The following is a 19144-nucleotide window of genomic DNA, read 5'->3' as shown; positions in this document are numbered from 1 at the left end:
CTAAGAAGCAGCTGTTGCTGTCAGTCTTCGAAATATGTTTGTGTATACAATGTATTAATTGATTGACAGATTGATATGAATACTTACATAGCGTTTATCCTTGGTCAGAGACCAAGCTCTAAGCGCTTTACATACACAAGAGTCATTTGCACAACAGGCTGCCTACCTGATTAGAGCCGACTGACGGCTGCCATTGGGCGCTCATCATTTGTTTCCCGTGTCGTTCAATCAAATTTCAGGCACGCACACATACACCGCTCAGACAGACTTGCAACATTTTACATGTATGACTGTTTTGTTTATCTACCCTGCCTACAATGTAGGCAGCCATACTCCGTTTTGAGGGGTGTGCATGCTGGGTATGTTTTTGTTTCCATAACCCACCGAACGCTGACATGGGTTACAGGATCTTTAACGTGTGTATTTGATCTTCAGCATGTGTATACACATGAAGAGGGTTCAGGCACTGGCAGGTCTGCACATATGTTGACCTGGGAGATCGGAAAAATCTCCACCCTTTACCCACCAGGTGCCGTCACTGACATTCAAACCCGGGACCTTCAGATTGAAAGTCCAACGCTTTAACCATTTGGCTATTGCACTTAAGGTTAAGAAAAATGTAAGATAAATATATAATACATAGATCATAAATTAAATGATTAGTGTATGATTTCAAAATGTTGGTAATTGTAATTTCTTTGCTTTTGAAAGAATAGAACCTTCCTTGCAAGGAGAAGAAGAAGAAAAAAAGAAAATTAGAGATCAGATGGCCCCAATCATTTGTCAAGCTGTTAATGTGCTGAAGTAAATAAAAAAAATTAAAAAAAAAAAAACAACAACCAAGAAAAAATCTTTTAAAACCCGACAAAAGTCAGGGACTTGACGGAATCATTGCTAAACTCAAAAAGAACCAAAAAAATCTTTGCTGACGTTGGCCACTTTCTTGTCTGTAGTATCAATGCTACACAGATGCAGTCTGAGAAAACTCACTTGGTATCACAGTGGGTGGGCTGAAGGATTCAGGCTATCACACACATTGGGCTGGGACTGACGGACTCACCAACACGTCACCTGAACAGACAACAACACACCATCATGTTTAGTCTGACTGACTCTGAGAAAACTCACTTGGTATCACAGTGGGTGGGCTGAAGGATTCAGGTTATCACACACATTGGGCTGGGACTGACGGACTCACCAACACGTCACCTGAACAGACAACACACCACCATGTTTAGTCTGACTGACTCACCAACACAGCACCTAAACAGACAACAACACACCACCATGTTTAGTCTGACTGACTCACCAACACAGCAGCTAAACAGACAACAACACACCACCATGTTTAGTCTGACTGACTCACCAACACAGCACCTAAACAGACAACAACACACCATCATGTTTAGTCTGACTGACTCACCAATACATAACCTGAACAGACACCAACACACCATCATGTTTAGTCTGACTGACTCACCAACACGTCACCTGAACAGACACCAACACACCATCATGTTTAGTCTGACTGACTCACCAACACGTCACCTGAACAGACACCAACACACCATCATGTTTAGTCTGACTGACTCACCAACACAGCACCTGAACAGATAACAACACACCACCATGTTTAGTCTGATTGACTCTGAGAAAACTCACTTGGTATCACAGTGGGTGGGCTGAAGGATTCAGGTTATCACACAGATTGGGCTGGGACTGACGGACTCACCAACACGTTACCTGAACAGACAACACACCACCATGTTTAGTCTGACTGACTCACCAACACATCACCTGAACAGACAACAACACAGCACCATGTTTAGACTGACTGACTCACCAACACGTCACCTGAACAGACACCAACACACCATCATGTTTAGTCTGACTGACTCACCAACACGTCACCTGAACAGACACCAACACACCATCATGTTTAGTCTGACTGACTCACCAACACAGCACCTAAACAGACAACAACACACCACCATGTTTAGTCTGACTGACTCACCGACACAGCACCTAAACAGACAACAACACAGCACCATGTTTAGTCTGACTGACTCACCAACACGTCACCTGAACAGACAACAACACACCATCATGTTTAGTCTGACTGACTCACCAACACGTCACCTGAACAGACACCAACACACCATCATGTTTAGTCTGACTGACTCACCAACATGTCACCTAAACAGACAACAACACACCACCATGTTTAGTCTGACTGACTCACCAACACAGCAGCTAAACAGACAACAACACACCACCATGTTTAGTCTGACTGACTCACCAACACATCACCTGAACAGACACCAACACACCATCATGTTTAGTCTGACTGACTCACCAACACGTCACCTAAACAGACAACAACACACCACCATGTTTAGTCGGACTGACTCACCAACACAGCAGCTAAACAGACAACAACACACCACCATGTTTAGTCTGACTGACTCACCAACACAGCACCTAAACAGACAACAACACAGCACCATGTTTAGTCTGACTGACTCACCAACACGTCACCTGAACAGATAACAACACACCATCATGTTTAGTCTGACTGACTCACCAACATGTCACCTAAACAGACAACAACACACCACCATGTTTAGTCTGATTGACTCTGAGAAAACTCACTTGGTATCACAGTGGGTGGGCTGAAGGATTCAGGTTATCACACAGATTGGGCTGGGACTGACGGACTCACCAACACGTCACCTAAACAGACAACACACCACCATGTTTAGTCTGACTGACTCACCAACACAGCACCTAAACAGACAACACAGCACCATGTTTAGTCTGACTGACTCACCAACACATCACCTGAACAGACAACACAGCACCATGTTTAGTCTGACTGACTCACCAACACAGCACCTAAACAGACAACAACACAGCACCATGTTTAGTCTGACTGACTCACCAACAGGTCACCTGAACAGACACCAACACACCATCATGATTAGTCAATTCACCACCACATCACCTGAGTGTATTCAAGCATTAATGACATTGTCTTGCATCATGTGTACACACATGTACACACACTACCAATAATCATATCATCCTCATCACACATCAAGTGTACACGTTATCAATAATCTCATCATTATCTCCTCACATCAAGTGTACACATGTTATCAATAATCTCACCATCATTATCTCCTCAAATTTGTATTTGTATTTCTTTTTATCACAACAGATTTCTCTGTGTGAAATTCGGGCTACTCTCCCCAGAAGAGCGTGTCGCTACACTACAGCGCCACCCATTTAAAATTTTTTTTTCCTGCGTGTAGTTTTATTTATTTTTCCTATCAAAGTGGATTTTTCAACAGAATTTTGCCAGGAACAACCCTTTTGCTGCCGCAGGTTCTTTTACATGTGCTAAGTGCATGCTGCACACGGGACCTCGGTTTATTGTCTCATCCAAATGACTAGCATCCAGACCACCACTCAAGGTCTAATGGAGGGGGAGAAAATATTGGCGGCTGAGCCGTGATTCGAACCAGAGCGCTCAGATTCTCTCGCTTCCTAGGCGGACGTGTTACCTCTAGGCCATCACTCTCTCCAAGTGTACACATGTTATTAATAATCTCATCATCATCTCCATGTATACATGTGTTATAAAAAAAACTTAAAATCTCATCATCATCATAAGCTCACATCAAGTGTACACGTGTTATCAATAATCTCATCATCATCATCAGCTCTCATCAAGTGTACACATGTTATCAATAATCTCATCACCATCATCTCCTCACTTCAAGTGAACATGTGTTATCAAGAATTTATTATTATAATCTCATGATCATCATTAGCTCATCACATCAAGTGTAAACGTGTTATCAATAATCTCATCATCTCCTGACTTCAAGTGTACATGTGTTATCAAATTCTCATCATCATCAGCTCGCATCAAGTGTACACATGTTATCAATAACCTCATCATCATCAGCTCACATAAAGTGTACACGTGTCATCAATAATCTCATCATCACCATCATCAGCTCACATCAAGTGTACACGTGTCATCAATAATCTCATCATCACCATCATCAGCTCACATCAAGTGTACACGTGTCATCAAAATCTGATCATCATAACTGTCCACTCACAGCTGTGTCAGTGGTGTGCAGAGACTGCAGTGCGGAACACAGTGGCAGCAGCACCAGTTCACACTGTCTGGTCACTGTCAAGCCGACAGCGAAGACCGCACCAGACTGAAAGCGCAGAAAAAACAACATACCAGTTTCGATCTGAAACTGCAAACTGCCAATATCATTTCATTGCCAGCAATCATCATATCATATCAACTGTATATGTGTTTTTGATAGCATTACTGTCATTGTCTTGCATCAAGTGTACATATGTTACCAATAATCATATCATTACCATCTCACATCACAAGTGATCTGTACATCAACCTTACCTTCATCATCATCATCTCACATCAAGTGTACATGTGTTACCAATAATGTTATCATCATCATTCACATCAAGTGTACACATGTTCCGGTCTATAATTACCAAAATATTGCCACTGGCACCACAATATTCTGTCAGCAAACACTTAACGAGTTGTTGCAGAAATTTTCATACATCATTTGTAGAAGGAATGAAGCAGTTTTGGGGTGTTTTTTAGTTTGTTTTTGTTTTTGTTGTTCTTGTTTGTTTTGTTTTTTTGGTTTGTTTTTATTTGTTGTTGTTGCTGTTGTTGTTCTTTTGTTTTTTGTTGTTGTTTTATGACCTTCCTCTGTAATACTAACAGAAGTCTCTACAGACCTTGCTAGTTAGAAAAAAAAATTGCTGACAGCAATTTTACAAAATTTATGTGGAAACATGTAATGCTCAGTTTCACAAATCTGGAAGTAAAAATAATTATGTAATGATCTGACAGCTTTGCTTCCCCCTTTACACCTGTATGACACTGATGACAAAGTGGAAGATGACTTATGAGGGCCCTGAAGACTGTTTTGTCATGAAATGACATTATTTAGGAGTGGTTACAGTAGTGGGTGTCAATTTGTAAACATTGCATAAAAAAGAGGTAGCATGTGTGCGTGCGTGTGTGCGTGCATGTGTTAACTGACAGTGGATTGATTCATAAGCATCACAGGTATTGACAAATTCATAAATTGTGTAACACAGTCAGATTATCATCTGTGTATAAAGAATTTTTTTTTTTTTAAAAGCTTTCTTCTTGGGAATTGAATGCTCTTGGTTTGTTTCTTTTTTGTTTTTATTTTTTCTTACTGATGTGAACAAATATTGCAACTGCTTATATACTGTTTATATTTATCTGATATAACGTTGATTGACCTGCAATATATACATCACTTAAATACATGAGATAATTTGATTTCAACAGCCAAAGCTTATACCCACTGCTCTGCTCGCTAATGATACTGATCATGTGGTGCATTTAAATAAGACTTCAGAAACTGTAGCTGTGATTTTTCTTCTTCTTTTTTCTTCTTCTTCTATTTGAGGGAGAAAGGTGTGTAGGCACAGTGTGGTTCAAACCAGTTAAGATTCAATGCCAAGAAGTTCTGAGTTTTTTTTTTTCTTTCTGATCTTGGAAAAAAAAAAATCAAAACCTTGTGAATATAGATGTTACACTTCAATACAGATGCACACACACACACAAACACACACACACACATGCACATCATCCAAAACTAAATGGAGCTCACATCATAAATAACTCAAATTGTTTTGGCAATTGTTACTTGTTTAGCATTTAGGTATGACTGAATGAAACAAAAAAGAAAAGAGAACATTTTTTCTTCATGTCTGTCTGTATTTGACTCAGACCTGTTAACCCTGTACTCTTTTGACAGTCCAAATTTGATTATACAGATTTGACAAGTAAACAACAACAACAACAACAACACACACACACACACACACATATATATATATATATGTTGTTGTTGTTGTTGTTTACTTGTCAGATCTATACAATCAAATCTGGACTATATATATATATATATATATATATATATATATATATATATATATATATATATATATATATATATATATATATATAGTTTACTTGTCAAATCTGTACAATCAAATTTGGACTGTCAAAAATATAATAAAAACACCAAAGGAAATTGAAAAAATGGGAGGTGGGGCATGCTAATGTAAATAAATGCAAATATCTACACTAAGAATTTACAGCACTACCAGCTTCTAAAAAAAAAATGGCATCAAAGAGAAAGCAGGTATGTGTGTGTCAATCCTTTGGCCAGTTGTTAAATATAAAGATCTTACAAGTTTCCATAAAAGAAATACATATTTCAACCTGGTGAAAGTACAGACATATCCATTTTCGGTAAACAGGTCAGCTGATTGTGTGCACCAAACTGGTGTGTCTGAATGTCTGGGAGTCTTGAGAAGACTTATCGATACATGTCACTTGACATGATGTATGAGTGAGTACTGTATGCACACATGCATGCATGCTACACCATAACATGAAATCATTCTTTCCTTGCAGTAAATCATCAATGCAACTGTGATGAAACACACATGAATCAGTCTTGATGATTATTATTTTTAATCAAGTTCCATGCAACAACTCCACCACCCTTCTCCCCACACATTTCCATGCTAAAACTGCACCACTCTTCTCCCATGCTAAAACTGCACCACTCTTCTCCCCACAGATTTCCATGCTAAAACTGCACCACTCTTCTCCCCACAGATTTCCATGCTAAAACTCCACCACCCTTCTCCCCACAGATTTCCATGCTAAAACTGCACCACTCTTCTCCCCACAGATTTCCATGCTAAAACTCCACCACCCTTCTCCCCACAGATTTCCATGCTAAAACTGCACCACTCTTCTCCCCACAGATTTCCATGCTAAAACTGCACCACTCTTCTCCCCACAGATTTCCATGCTAAAACTGCACCACTCTTCTCCCCACAGATTTCCATGCTAAAACTGCACCACTCTTCTCCCATGCTAAAACTGCACCACTCTTCTCCCCACAGATTTCCATGCTAAAACTCCACCACCCTTCTCCCCACAGATTTCCATGCTAAAACTGCACCACCCTTCTCCCCACAGATTTCCATGCTAAAACTGCACCACCCTTCTCCCCACAGATTTCCATGCTAAAACTGCACCACTCTTCTCCCATGCTAAAACTGCACCACCCTTCTCCCCACAGATTTCCATGCTAAAACTGCACCACTCTTCTCCCCACAGATTTCCATGCTAAAACTGCACCACTCTTCTCCCCACAGACTTCCATGCTAAAACTGCACCACTCTTCCTAAAACTGCACCACCCTTCTCCCCACAGATTTCCATGCTAAAACTGCACCACTCTTCCTAAAACTGCACCACTCTTCTCCCCACAGATTTCCATGCTAAAACTGCACCACTCTTCTCCCCACAGACTTCCATGCTAAAACTGCACCACTCTTCCTAAAACTGCACCACTCTTCTCCCCACAGATTTCCATGCTAAAACTGCACCACTCTTCCTAAAACTGCACCACTCTTCTCCCCACAGATTTCCATGCTAAAACTGCACCACCCTTCTCCCCACAGATTTCCATGCTAAAACTGCACCACTCTTCTCCCCACAAATTTCCATGCTAAAACTGCACCACTCTTCTCCCCACAGATTTCCATGCTCAACTCCACAACTCTCATCCCCACAATATATATTAAAGCTACTCCAACATTTTTTTTTTTAAAGTAATGAGATAGAAAGCCAGAAAAAGATAAAATCATTGGAACAGCACTGGCCATTTTCTCAAGTTTGAAATCTGTTTTTAGAACACACACACACACACACACACACACACACACACACTCATACTTTGTAGCAACAATATGAAATGCTAGAATGTATATAGATTATAAATGAATAGGTCACACACAGGAGCGACACTTATTTCTTCAGTTTGGTTTTTAAATTTTTTTTTCGGGAGGCTCATGTCACTGTGACAGCAGAAACTGACTTGACTTCGCCTTCTTGTTTCTGGTACAACGACAACAGAACATTTTTGCATGACAAGCAAGTTCAACTTTCATGCCATTTATCAGTTGTCCGTTCTTTTTTTAAATACTCTTTCAAGTCTTTAACTTTCATGGAGTCAAACGTACTTTCAGTTTCAGCGGACAGAGTCGCCATGTTGCCTTATCAGGAATGTTCCAGAGGTGAAAGGGCTGAACTTTTCGCTGACTTCCGGTTTTCTAACAAACATATCATGGATGGGGCAAGCAGAAGACACAATCCAGCTAGTATGCCGACTACAAAACCTGAAAGAAACAAAAGAATGAGGGGAAAACCTGAAAATCATCGATTCAACACAGCCATTTCACCCACTCTAGGAAGACATTGTTGGGAATGGCCAGAGTGCAAAACTGATGCAGAAGTGAAGCTACTCATAGAAGAAAACAGCAGAGGACATCATCATATACACAGATGGCTCAGTCACCAAAGACCAATCCGGTTGGGGATTCACTGCAAAACAAAAAGGAAAAATAATTGAATTAGGGAAAAGAATGCTGCCTACAAAGTAACAAACTCCAGCCTAACAATGGAAGTTGAAGCTGTAACACATGCTCTCCAGTGGCTATCATCTATCCATATACCTGGAAACCAACATGCCATGATTCTAACAGACTCCATGAACCTCATACAGAAAATTGAAAGTGGAATGTCAATAGGAAGCCCAGAGTGGCATGAGGCAATGTGCAACTTTCAGATTAAAAAACTTACATGGACATACTGCCCAGGACATGCAGGTGTTAAGGGAAATGAGTGGGCTGACAGATTTGCTGGTAACGCAATAATAACAACCGGCCTGCTGATACAAACGAACAAAACTCAACCAGGAAGTGTGTGCCAAACTATCCAGTAGAACGGGACACGCCTCAATGAGACATAAATCTTCGATTATTTTGAAGATTTTGACAAAGATACTATCTTCACATCACTTTAGCTAAATATGACAAAACATGAACTTCACTTTAAAAGTGTTTGACAGTGCACGAAAGCAATGCTAAGGCTTAACGAAAGAAAAAGCTCACTCGTCGAGAGGGCTGCAATGCCAATGAATTTACTTCCTGTTTGCAACTGAACATGCACAATAATAAAACCTTCTTGACAAATATCTTATGCTTCAGGACCAAGCTGTTGGTTTTTGTGTGCAGCAATGGTTAGACGAGCAAGTTAATTTTCGAATCTATCGACCAGTTATCAATACATACCGGTTTGTGGTGTCCACCCCAAGTATGGCACACAAACAAATGGAATGGAGGTTGTTTAGTCTCTTCTTCTGCGAACTTCCGTCTTCTTCTCATGTGGAGCGGAAATTACGTCAAGGGAGGTAATTATGATTTACTTTCGTTTCCATCACTGACATAATAATTATAGGCCCTGATAAGTGTACTTCAAAGGTTTCTACGCACATCAAATCTTTCCCCATCTTTAGACCAGACAGCAGCAGCAACAACTATTCTATCATTACTATTGTTGGTATGATACTATTATATTATTACGTAGTAATGATAACTGATAATAATATTATCATTATTATTAGAACAGAATAGAATGTCTTTATCACCAAGTGTACCAGAGTCACAAGGAATATTGAGGGATAGTACATAACAAGGTACGAATATAAATCGAAAATCATACACAAACACAGATACAGTAGAAAACAGGATACATACAAGTGCATATCAAAATTAAAACTTGTGCATACTCACACATGCATGTGGCACGACCCCCCCCCCCCCCCCGCTCTCTCACACACACGTTTGAACAGAAGTCACATTACATGGGGATGGGGCTGATGACTAGATGTTCGGGTACATGGTTGTTTGATTGCACAATTCTGTTTATCATACTGGATTTGTTCGGGAAACAGGGCATTTACTGCTTTGGGGAAAAAGCTGCTGGCGAAGCGATTGGTTTTCGTCCTTATACTTCTGTTCTGTCGACCAGAGGGGAGCATCTCGAAAATCCCAAAAGCTGGATGTGATTCGTCCTGGCTGCTTGATTTTGCTTTTTTGAGTTGCAGTTTATAATATATGTCTTCTAGAGAGGTAGATCAGCCCCGGCAACTTTGGTGGCAGTTTTGACGATTCTGTTAAGGGCTGCAACTTCTGCCTTGGAAATGTTTCCGTACCAAACAGTAATAGCAAACGTTAGCACACTTTCAATGACTGCTCAGTAGAAATCAACTAAGATTTCTCAGTTTTTTAAGTCCGAACTTTTTGAGGCGCCGAAGAAAATACAGGCGCTGTTGTGATTTCTTAACAATTTGTTCCTATTTTTCTCCCATTTCAGATCGTTGGAAATGATCAGTCCAAGAAATTTAAAGTTCGCTGATGATCTCTACTTGCTTGTATTTCATGACAAGTGATGATCGCTGATGATCTCTGCTTGCTTGTCTTTAATGACAAGTGGTAAGGGGTCAGATCTGTTCAGTGAAATCTAAAATTAATTCTTTTGCTTTTGATACGTTGAGTTCTAATTTGTTTTTATCACACCAGCTGACAAGTTCCAGTACTTCTTCCGGCCTATATTTTGACTCATCACTGTTCGTAATCAGCCGTTCTAGAGTAGTATCGTCGGCAAACTTGACCATGGTGTTGCATTCATTTTGAGTTGCACAGTCATGTGTGAATGTATTATCACTAAGTTATTATTATTATTATTATTATCATTGTTGTTGTTGTTAAGTACATACACATGATAGAGCACAACCCATAGATCCGGCGTTAAACTCCACTCATGTGATGAAAAGAGTTCATCAGTCTACGGTCGGCAGGTTCCATCATGTCTCTGCTTTCATTTTATGTAGTTTCTTCTTCTTCTTTCCGTAACACGACCAACATCGACTTGCCGATGACTCTGTCGTGGTTCATGCATGCTAGGTATTTTCGTGTCTCCATAACCCACCGAACACCGACATGGGTTACAGGATCTTTAACGTGCGTATTTGATCTTCTGCGTGCGTGTACACACGAAAGGGGTTCAGGCACTAGCAGGTCTGCACATAATTATATGTTGACCTGGCAGATCGGAAAAATCCCCTACCTTTATCCACCAGGCGCCGTTACCGTGATTCGAACCCGGGACCCTCAGATTGAAAGTCAGTCCAACGCTTAATTAAACCACTCCGCTATTATAGCTGCATATTCCTTTGCAGGGTAATTTGGGAGATGGTGTGTGTGTGTGTGTGTGTGTGGGTGTGTATCGGGGCTCATGTACGTTCATGTGTATTTGTTTGTGCTTTCGTATCTGTGAAACTGCATGTTTGTTGCATATGTTAGTGTTATGCATGTGTGTGTGTATGTGTGAATGTGTGTCTGCATGTTTTAAATTTATTTGCTTATTTATCATCATTATTGTTTTGTTTTGTTTTTTTCATTTATTGTTATTATTGTTATTATTATCTTTTTTTCTTCTTTTTTTTCTTCTCAAGGCCTGACCAAGTGTGTTGGGTTGTGCTGCTGGTCAGGCATCTGCTTGGTATATGTGGTGTAGCGTATATGGATTTGCCCGAACGCAGTGACACCTCCTTGAGCTACCGATAGGAGGAGTTTGTGTTATACTCCATGTTTGGTGATACATATACTTACCATGTCAAACTGATGCAAACTAGGCCTATCGGTTTGCTCTGCTTGGCCAAATTTCGCGCGGCTAACAGTGAAAAGACGAGCCGTCTTTCCCGGTCCGCTCTTAGCCAATCAAACGCTTCTAAAAGCTATAAGCGCTGAATCATTGCTCTGGCCAAGGCTCTCCACGCCATCTTGTCAGGTTTACGCTCTGTCTCGTCTTACGCTTTTTTTTGGCTATTAAGCGTATTCATTTGGCCTTATTTTGCTGCATGCAGCTTGTGTTTATTGTATTCTTACATTCTGTGTACTCGATTAGACTCGGCCCCCTCGATTCGTTCGTTTTTCTCTACCTCTCAGTCGATCCTGTCTTTCCTTTCTCTGTTGGGGATCGGACTTTCGCTGGGTGCCTAAGCACGGGTACAATACCTCGTATGCCATCCCACGAAGGCAGGAATCATGAGGCTGGGATTGAGACTCGGCAAGAGACTCTCCCAGGCCCGGAGCTCATGATTCCTCCTGATACGGACCGCGGCGAGAAGTCTTTAGACGCTGATCGCGGAGGCGGCGACTCTCGTACCGGTAAAACGGTCATGAAGGGGAGCGGTGGGAAAGGGGTACGAGCGTCGCCTCCTGAGGTGTCCCAGTGCGAGGCAGGGAGAGGGGCGAGTGGCAAGTCCTCTCTTGGCAGTGAGGACTCGCAGCTAGGCGCAAACCCCCAAGGGGAGGCCGCGCCCGGCTGTTACCCGGGCCCCCACTCGGAGACGGCCCTCAGGGGCCTCATTGCTGTTCCCCCTCCTCCCTTCTCTGTCGACCCCCCTCCCCCACCACCTTCTGGGGGGAAGAAAATTTTGGTTCCGGGGGGAGACCTCTACTTTGCCCACCCTGGGCCAAGCCACCCCAGTCTCCCCACGGGAGGGGATTCGGGGCGCGTGGCTACCTGCTCTGCACGTCATCCCGCTATCCGGCCGGTCTCCCCTGCTGGGGGAGGCCCGCGCGTGTCAGGCGGTTCCGGGCAGTCAGCCCGCTCGTCTTCGGGCGGGACTGACACCCAAGTCGGACCGGACCTCTCTCCGACTTGGCCAGGTTTTTCCCTTCATGGAGGTCAAGGCGCCAGTGACCCTTGGGGATGGGGTCACAGGATGGCTGGTGCCTATGGGTGGTTACCCCCATTCTACTCGTACTGGGGCACACCTGTGGTGCACGCTGGGTTCCCGGGAGGACCAGGGGCCAACCCCTTGTCCGCTCCCCACCAGACCCAGCCCAGCACATCTCACAGGGTGACACACACAGCCCCGACAAGTGGGATCGACTTCTTGTCGGTCAGGTCAAGCTCCTCGACCAATATTGCCACTCAGTCCACAAATCGGGCCTCTGTCAACCCACAGGTGACTGCCACGGTCACAACGGCCTCCTTGTCAGGACCGACGGCTGTCGAGGGTCCCCGCTCGGCCCAGGGGAGCCTGCAGTTCCCACCCACCCACCCACTACCGATACTGATACTAACGAACAAAACTCGACCAGGAAGTGTGTGCCAAACTATCCAGCAGAACCTGACACGCCTCAATGAGACATAAATCTTCGATTATTTTGAAGATTCTGACAAAGATACTATCTTCACATCACTTAAGCTAAATATGACAAAACATCAACTTCACTTTAAAAGTGTTTGACAGTGCACGAAAGCAATGCTAAGGCTTAACGAAAGAAAAAGCTCACTCGTCGAGAGGGCTGCAATGCCAATGAATTTACTTCCTGTTTGCAACTGAACATGCACAAAAATAAAACTTTCTTGACTAATATCTTATGCTTCAGGAACAAGCTGTTGGTTTTTGTGTGCAGCAATGGTTAGACGAGCATGTTAATTTTCGAATCTATCGACCAGTTATCAATACATACCGGTTTGTGGTGTCCGCCCCAAGTATGGCACACAAACAAATGGAATGGAGGTTGTTAAGTCTCTTCTTCTGCGAACTTCCGTCTTCATCTCATGGGGAGCGGAAATTACGTCAAGGGCGGTAATTATGATTTACTTTGGTTTCAATCACTGAGATAATAATTATAGGCCCTGATAAGTGTACTTCAAAGGTTTCTACGCACATCAAATCTTTCCCCATCTTTAGACCAGACAGCAGCAGCAACAACTATTCTATCATTACTATTGTTGGTATGATACTATTATATTATTACGTAGTAATGATAACTGATAATAATATTATCATTATTATTAGAACAGAATAGAATTATCACCAAGTGTACCAGGGTCACAAGGAATATTGAGGGATAGTACATAACAAGGTACGAATATAAATCGAAAATCATACACAAACACAGATACAGTAGAAAACAGGATACATACAAGTGCATATCAAAATTAAAACTTGTGCATACTCACACATGCATGTGGCACGACCCCCCTCCCCCCTCTCTCTCTCTCTCACACATACACACGTTTGAACAGAAGTCACATATTACATGGGGATGGGGCTGATGACTAGATGTTCAGGTACATGGTTGTTTGATTGCACAATTCTGTTTATCATACTGGATTTGTTCGGGAAACAGGGCATTTACTACTTTGGGGAAAAAGCTGCTGGCGAAGCGATTGGTTTTCGTCCTTATACTTCTGTTCTGTCGACCAGAGGGGAGCATCTCGAAAATCCCAAAAGCTGGATGTGATTCGTCCTGGCTGCTTGATTTTGCTTTTTTGAGTTGCAGTTTATAATATATGTCTTCTAGAGAGGTAGATCAGCCCCGGCAACTTTGGTGGCAGTTTTGACGATTCTGTTAAGGGCTGCAACTTCTGCCTTGGAAATGTTTCCGTACCAAACAGTAATAGCAAACGTTAGCACACTTTCAATGACTGCTCAGTAGAAATCAACTAAGATTTCTCAGTTTTTTAAGTCCGAACATTTTGAGGCGCCGAAGAAAATACAGGCGCTGTTGTGATTTCTTAACAATTTGTTCCTATTTTTCTCCCATTTCAGATCGTTGGAAATGATCAGTCCGAGAAATTTAAAGTTCGCTGATGATCTCTACTTGCTTGTATTTCATGACAAGTGATGATCGCTCATGATCTCTGCTTGCTTGTCTTTAATGACAAGTGGTAAGGGGTCAGATCTGTTCAGTGAAATCTAAAATTAATTCTTTTGCTTTTGATACGTTGAGTTCTAATTTGTTTTTATCACACCAGCTGACAAGTTCCAGTACTTCTTCCGGCCTATATTTTGACTCATCACTGTTCGTAATCAGCCGTTCTAGAGTAGTATCGTCGGCAAACTTGACCATGGTGTTGCATTCATTTTGAGTTGCACAGTCATGTGTGAATGTATTATCACTAAGTTATTATTATTATTATTATTATCATTGTTGTTGTTGTTAAGTACATACACATGATAGAGCACAACCCATAGATCCGGCGTTAAACTCCACTCATGTGATGAAAAGAGTTCATCAGTCTACGGTCGGCAGGTTCCATCATGTCTCTGCTTTCATTTTATGTAGTTTCTTCTTCTTCTTTCCGTAACACGACCAACATCGACTTGCCGATGACTCTGTCATGGTTCATGCATGCTAGGTATTTTCGTGTCTCCATAACCCACCGAACACCGACATGGGTTACAGGATCTTTAACGTGCGTATTTGATCTTCTGCGTGCGTGTACACACGAAAGGGGTTCAGGCACTAGCAGGTCTGCACATGATTATATGTTGACCTGGCAGATCGGAAAAATCCCCTCCCTTTATCCACCAGGCGCCGTTACCGTGATTCGAACCCGGGACCCTCAGATTGAAAGTCAGTCCAACGCTTAATTAAACCACTCTGCTATTATAGCTACATATTCCTTTGCAGGGTAATTTGGGAGATGGTGTGTGTGTGTGTGTGTGTGGGTGTGTATCGGGGCTCATGTACGTTCATGTGTATTTGTTTGTGCTTTCGTATCTGTGAAACTGCATGTTTGTTGCATATGTTAGTGTTATGCATGTGTGTGTGTATGTGTGAATGTGTGTCTGCATGTTTTAAATTTATTTGCTTATTTATCATCATTATTGTTTTGTTTTGTTTTTTTCATTTATTGTTATTATTGTTATTATTATCTTTTTTTCTTCTTTTTTTTCTTCTCAAGGCCTGACCAAGTGTGTTGGGTTGTGCTGCTGGTCAGGCTTCTGCTTGGTATATGTGGTGTAGCGTATATGGATTTGCCCGAACGCAGTGACACCTCCTTGAGCTACCGATAGGAGGAGTTTGTGTTATACTCCATGTTTGGTGATACATATACTTACCATGTCAAACTGATGCAAACTAGGCCTATCGGTTTGCTCTGCTTGGCCAAATTTCGCGCGGCTAACAGTGAAAAGACGAGCCGTCTTTCCCGGTCCGCTCTTAGCCAATCAAACGCTTCTAAAAGCTATAAGCGCTGAATCATTGCTCTGGCCAAGGCTCTCCACGCCATCTTGTCAGGTTTACGCTCTGTCTCGTCTTACGCTTTTTTTTGGCTATTAAGCGTATTCATTTGGCCTTATTTTGCTGCATGCAGCTTGTGTTTATTGTATTCTTACATTCTGTGTACTCGATTAGACTCGGCCCCCTCGATTCGTTCGTTTTTCTCTACCTCTCAGTCGATCCTGTCTTTCCTTTCTCTGTTGGGGATCGGACTTTCGCTGGGTGCCTAAGCACGGGTACCATACCTCGTATGCCATCCCACGAAGGCAGGAATCATGAGGCTGGGATTGAGACTCGGCAAGAGACTCTCCCAGGCCCGGAGCTCATGATTCCTCCTGATACGGACCGCGGCGAGAAGTCTTTAGACGCTGATCGCGGAGGCGGCGACTCTCGTACCGGTAAAACGGTCATGAAGGGGAGCGGTGGGAAAGGGGTACGAGCGTCGCCTCCTGAGGTGTCCCAGTGCGAGGCAGGGAGAGGGGCGAGTGGCAAGTCCTCTCTTGGCAGTGAGGACTCGCAGCTAGGCGCAAACCCCCAAGGGGAGGCCGCGCCCGGCTGTTACCCGGGCCCCCACTCGGAGACGGCCCTCAGGGGCCTCATTGCTGTTCCCCCTCCTCCCTTCTCTGTCGACCCCCCTCCCCCACCACCTTCTGGGGGGAAGAAAATTTTGGTTCCGGGGGGAGACCTCTACTTTGCCCACCCTGGGCCAAGCCACCCCAGTCTCCCCACGGGAGGGGATTCGGGGCGCGTGGCTACCTGCTCTGCACGTCATCCCGCTATCCGGCCGGTCTCCCCTGCTGGGGGAGGCCCGCGCGTGTCAGGCGGTTCCGGGCAGTCAGCCCGCTCGTCTTCGGGCGGGACTGACACCCAAGTCGGACCGGACCTCTTTCCGACTTGGCCAGGTTTTTCCCTTCATGGAGGTCAAGGCGCCAGTGACCCTTGGGGATGGGGTCACAGGATGGCTGGTGCCTATGGGTGGTTACCCCCATTCTACTCGTACTGGGGCACACCTGTGGTGCACGCTGGGTTCCCGGGAGGACCAGGGGCCAACCCCTTGTCCGCTCCCCACCAGACCCAGCCCAGCACATCTCACAGGGTGACACACACAGCCCCGACAAGTGGGATCGACTTCTTGTCGGTCAGGTCAAGCTCCTCGACCAATATTGCCACTCAGTCCACAAATCGGGCCTCTGTCAACCCACAGGTGACTGCCACGGTCACAACGGCCTCCTTGTCAGGACCGACGGCTGTCGAGGGTCCCCGCTCGGCCCAGGGGAGCCTGCAGTTCCCACCCACCCACCCACTACCGATACTGATACTAACGAACAAAACTCGACCAGGAAGTGTGTGCCAAACTATCCAGCAGAACCTGACACGCCTCAATGAGACATAAATCTTCGATTATTTTGAAGATTCTGACAAAGATACTATCTTCACATCACTTAAGCTAAATATGACAAAACATCAACTTCACTTTAAAAGTGTTTGACAGTGCACGAAAGCAATGCTAAGGCTTAACGAAAGAAAAAGCTCACTCGTCGAGAGGGCTGCAATGCCAATGAATTTACTTCCTGTTTGCAACTGAACATGCACAAAAATAAAACTTTCTTGACAAATATCTTATGCTTCAGGAACAAGCTGTTGGTTTTTGTGTGCAGCAATGGTTAGACGAGCATGTTAATTTTCGAATCTATCGACCAGTTATCAATACATACCGGTTTGTGGTGTCCGCCCCAAGTATGGCACACAAACAAATGGAATGGAGGTTGTTAAGTCTCTTCTTCTGCGAACTTCCGTCTTCATCTCATGGGGAGCGGAAATTACGTCAAGGGCGGTAATTATGATTTACTTTGGTTTCAATCACTGAGATAATAATTATAGGCCCTGATAAGTGTACTTCAAAGGTTTCTACGCATATCAAATCTTTCCCCATCTTTAGACCAGACAGCAGCAGCAACAACTATTCTATCATTACTATTGTTGATATGATACTATTATATTATTACGTAGTAATGATAACTGATAATAATATTATCATTATTATTAGAACAGAATAGAATTATCACCAAGTGTACCAGGGTCACAAGGAATATTGGGGGATAGTACATAACAAGGTACGAATATAAATCGAAAATCATACACAAACACAGATACAGTAGAAAACAGGATACATACAAGTGCATATCAAAATTAAAACTTGTGCATACTCACACATGCATGTGGCACGACCCCCCCCCCCCCCCCCCCCCCGCTCTCTCTCTCTCACACACACGTTTGAACAGAAGTCACATTACATGGGGATGGGGCTGATGACTAGATGTTCGGGTACATGGTTGTTTGATTGCACAATTCTGTTTATCATACTGGATTTGTTCGGGAAACAGGGCATTTACTACTTTGGGGAAAAAGCTGCTGGCGAAGCGACTGGTTTTCGTCCTTATACTTCTGTTCTGTCGACCAGAGGGGAGCATCTCGAAAATCCCAAAAGCTGGATGTGATTCGTCCTGGCTGCTTGATTTTGCTTTTTTGAGTTGCAGTTTATAATATATGTCTTCTAGAGAGGTAGATCAGCCCCGGCAACTTTGGTGGCAGTTTTGACGATTCTGTTAAGGGCTGCAACTTCTGCCTTGGAAATGTTTCCGTACCAAACAGTAATAGCAAACGTTAGCACACTTTCAATGACTGCTCAGTAGAAATCAACTAAGATTTCTCAGTTTTTTAAGTCCGAACTTTTTGAGGCGCCGAAGAAAATACAGGCGCTGTTGTGATTTCTTAACAATTTGTTCCTATTTTTCTCCCATTTCAGATCGTTGGAAATGATCAGTCCAAGAAATTTAAAGTTCGCTGATGATCTCTACTTGCTTGTATTTCATGACAAGTGATGATCGCTGATGATCTCTGCTTGCTTGTCTTTAATGACAAGTGGTAAGGGGTCAGATCTGTTCAGTGAAATCTAAAATTAATTCTTTTGCTTTTGATACGTTGAGTTCTAATTTGTTTTTATCACACCAGCTGACAAGTTCCAGTACTTCTTCTGGCCTATATTTTGACTCATCACTGTTCGTAATCAGCCGTTCTAGAGTAGT

At 43.1% G+C, this 19144-nt stretch overlaps 1 long non-coding RNA gene across 1 annotated transcript; it reads right to left on the bottom strand.

Annotated features, from left to right (window-relative positions):
- Positions 1 to 2819: 2819 nt before the first annotated feature.
- LOC143276599 (uncharacterized) lies at positions 2820 to 13576 on the bottom strand. The gene is made up of 3 exons (XR_013053597.1): positions 13515 to 13576; positions 4134 to 4238; positions 2820 to 2841 (listed from the first exon to the last, which is right to left on the bottom strand). It is a non-coding gene; the product is annotated as an uncharacterized LOC143276599 (long non-coding RNA).
- Between the last annotated feature and the right edge of the window lie 5568 nt (positions 13577 to 19144).

Source organism: Babylonia areolata, chromosome 32, assembly GCF_041734735.1.
Source record: "Babylonia areolata isolate BAREFJ2019XMU chromosome 32, ASM4173473v1, whole genome shotgun sequence".
NCBI lineage: Eukaryota > Metazoa > Mollusca > Gastropoda > Neogastropoda > Buccinidae > Babylonia > Babylonia areolata.
Note: the sequence above shows the minus strand (reverse complement) of the source record. Positions and strands in the feature narration are given on the sequence as shown.